The sequence below is a fragment of the Lolium perenne genome, chromosome 6 (assembly GCF_019359855.2).
Source record: "Lolium perenne isolate Kyuss_39 chromosome 6, Kyuss_2.0, whole genome shotgun sequence".
In the NCBI taxonomy this organism is placed as follows: domain Eukaryota; kingdom Viridiplantae; phylum Streptophyta; class Magnoliopsida; order Poales; family Poaceae; genus Lolium; species Lolium perenne.
The window spans coordinates 236544788-236548059 of record NC_067249.2 but is presented as its reverse complement, the minus strand read 5'-3'; the positions used below and the strand labels follow the sequence as shown (position 1 = coordinate 236548059).

At 48.1% G+C, this 3272-nt stretch overlaps 1 long non-coding RNA gene across 1 annotated transcript; it reads left to right on the top strand.

Moving 5' to 3' along the window:
* The first annotated feature begins 2292 nt into the window (after positions 1–2292).
* LOC139832164 (uncharacterized) lies at positions 2293–2951 on the top strand. The gene is made up of 3 exons (XR_011746840.1): positions 2293–2461; positions 2555–2665; positions 2783–2951. It is a non-coding gene; the product is annotated as an uncharacterized lncRNA (long non-coding RNA).
* The last annotated feature ends 321 nt before the right edge of the window (positions 2952–3272 follow it).

Genomic DNA, 3272 nt, shown 5'->3' with positions numbered 1-3272 from the left:
CTCTTTCTAGGATGGCCAACGCATTCCGGAAATACAAGCAAAACTAGCCCATGACTTTGTCAACCAGGGCAAGACTCCGGATTTCAAAGGACAATATGAGAAACTGCAACATGATTGGCCAGAATTTGTGAAGCAAAAGAAATCGGAGCAGTTCCTTGAACTATCGAAAAAAAATAAGGAAAATGCGGCCAAGAAGGAGTACAATCATAAAATGGGGCCAGGAGGGTATCGCTTTTGGCAGCCTAAGTGGGAGAAGATGGAGAACGAGGCGAGGGCGCGAGGAATCCGTCCAGTACGGAGGGATGGGACCCAAGGGCCAAAAGCTGGTGGTACGGGCATGGGGGATCGGCGAACCCGGAGACAGGGGAGTGTGTTTATCGGGGCAAAATAATTACACCCACCCAAAAGCTTATTGAGGCAATGAGGGAGGCTCAAGAGGGGAGGATCAGGTTCAACAGAGAGAACGACGCCCGACAAAAGCCCTCGGGAATCCCGAACACGGAGGACGTATACGAGGCATGGGGCCCATTCCGTGGAAAATAGGGTTCCCAGTAACGATGACCCGTACGGTTACTGAAGCCGTAAGAGAAAGATGGATCGGGATGCGAGATGTTGTGGCGAAGTTGGTAACGGAAATGGATGTGATGAAGAAAACCGTGAGTGTACTAGTCGCCGAAAGAGATGCAGCTCGGGCGCGACATGCTGAAGATCATCCAATGGATCTCGGAAGCCAGGCGGAGAAGAAGCAGCGTGGCTTCCACGGAGGCCTCACCGGCTGGTGCACCGACGATAGAAATTACTGCACCGGAGCCTGCGGTGGTCGAAATTACTGCACCGGAGCCTCCTCGCTACCCCGTGGACGATATAAAGGAGATGAAAGCATGTCATCTGTATTATCCTATCGGGAACATGTCCATGAAGGTAGCCATCGGCAGTGCTTTACCACTGGAGCACTCCACCACAACAACCCCATTCAAGATGGCTATGCTCGTGTCACGGTGGAGGAGATAGTCCAAGGGTTTGAGGACCTGGACATTGACATTGCTACACACGAAGGGGTGAAAAGACTTGGAGATGTCAAGCGCCGAGTTCATTCTATGGCGAGAAGAAATTTATCAAGTTTCCAGGCGAGGCGCCAACAAGTCCATCCCCGTACGGTGGTGGTGGTGGCGGTGGCGGTGACGGTGGCGGTGGCGGTGGCGGTGTCGGTGGCGGTGGCGGTGACGGTGGCGGTGGTGCTTCACCTAATACACCTCATTCTCGTCAGCCCGACGCCGCCCCCGATCCTCGTCCGGCGGGTGATCGACACCGGTACCGCCCCCAATCCACCTCCGGCGAAGAAGCGAAGCGATCCTGGGTTATTAACCCGGACCCTTACGTACCTAAGAAAACAAAGGTACCGGAGGTATCACTGAAGCCTCTCCCCAGGAGGTCTTGGGAAAGTAGTGCCGAGGAAGTCGAGGCGGGCGCGGCTGCTGATTTAGAGAAATGGAAGGCGAGCGTCAAGAAGAAAATAGAGGGCGAGCCCAAGCCAGTATATTCTGACAAGGAAAAGCAGTGGGCTAAGTCATTTTTGAACACACCGTCCCAAGCCGCGAAGAATGCTCGACGACTATTTACGTGAACTTCGTAGGCAAGCACTCGCGTTCAAGAACAGGAAAGAGTTGGCGGAGAAGAAAGCCTTGAAGGACGAGGCCGAGTCAAAATTAGAAAGGGGGAAAGAAGTTGCCCAGCTCGGGGAACAAAGTAAACAATCGATCGCCCCGCTCATAGTGCAAGCCGCCGATCCGGATGCCCCTGATATCATAGCAGCTGCGGCAGACATGGATTGACTGTAACGAGTGCCGAGAGAACAAGCGGCCGAGTTAGGTATCACTCTTCGTGCCTTTGCTAGGCCTTGATGAGGCGCCAATGAAGGACGTAGTATTTACATATGTGAAGAATGGCCCTCTCGTCGAGCCTGCGCAGGAAGAGGATCTACCTCGACAAATGCTAGGTCTGCTAAATTGGTACAAGGGTTACATAAAACATAAAAACGCCAAAGAGTATATCTATGCGGAAGTTAGATATGAGCATCACTTCAAACATTACTGGGTACAAATTCCTCTGTGTGAATTGATCCACCTGTTCAATCTGCGCGACCTCGACAAATCTATCATCAGTTGCTACGTTCTGTAAGTGATTTATTAATTTCTACCCCATCTCGTTCATTGCCGGCCTGCACTATATATATATATATATATATATTGTCCTAACTATCTTGTTGTGTACGCTATATATTATGCAGAATGAAGAAGCGGGAAATGCGAATAAGGAACATCCATGATGTTGGGTTCATTGACCCACACATCGTTAATTCATATGTGTTAGAACACCACCCCGCCGACGTGGAGGATGACCTGTGGCGGTTTATTAGAAAACAGCAACAGAAAAGTGATATTCTATTTCCTTACCATTTTGGGTGAGTGTTTCTGTCTTGAGCACATTCTCTTTTGTTTATGGTATGTGGCTAATCGATGAGTTATGCATGACTGTGCATGTATCGTGTCCGCAGGTTCCACTGGATTCTTATGGTAATTAAAGTTCAGACCTCCTCAGTTCTCGTCCACGACTCTCTGAATATGGATCCGGCGATTTGGGGCGACATGAGAAAAATGATGCAAAAGTAATTATTTTCATTCATTTGTGCTCTATATCGATCGGCCTATTTCGTTCATCATTTCCTAATATCAAATAACTAATTAATAACTCTCTTGTTTATTTAATTTTCTTTGCCTCGTAGGGTTTGGAGACGGTTCGTAGATACCAAGGTCGGTGAATTCAAAAAGGAGCTACATTTTAAAATGGCAGTGCGGACGACTGGGGATATTCAGCCACCGGGGACCAATCTATGTGGATACTATGTTTGTGAGAGGATCCGGAGATACTGCAATGAGCGGGACCAGACGTGTGAGAACAACATCCCGAGGAATAACCTCCGGAAGACGCTTAGTCCAGAAGCTCGCTTCCGACCACTTCAAGAGGAACTAGCTGGATGGTTGGCGAGGGAAGTCATCGATCCTAGAGGAGAACACTATTACGATGACGTAGAACTTTATATGCACCAGAATTTGTAACTAACTTGTTCAAAATTGTATATGGTCATCCGATATTGAATATATATTGTATATGGTCATCCGATATTGAATATATATTGTATATTCCTCTTGAATTCTTTTTGGTTCTAATTTCAAATTTGTTTGAAATTGTACATTCATATGCATGTATGTATA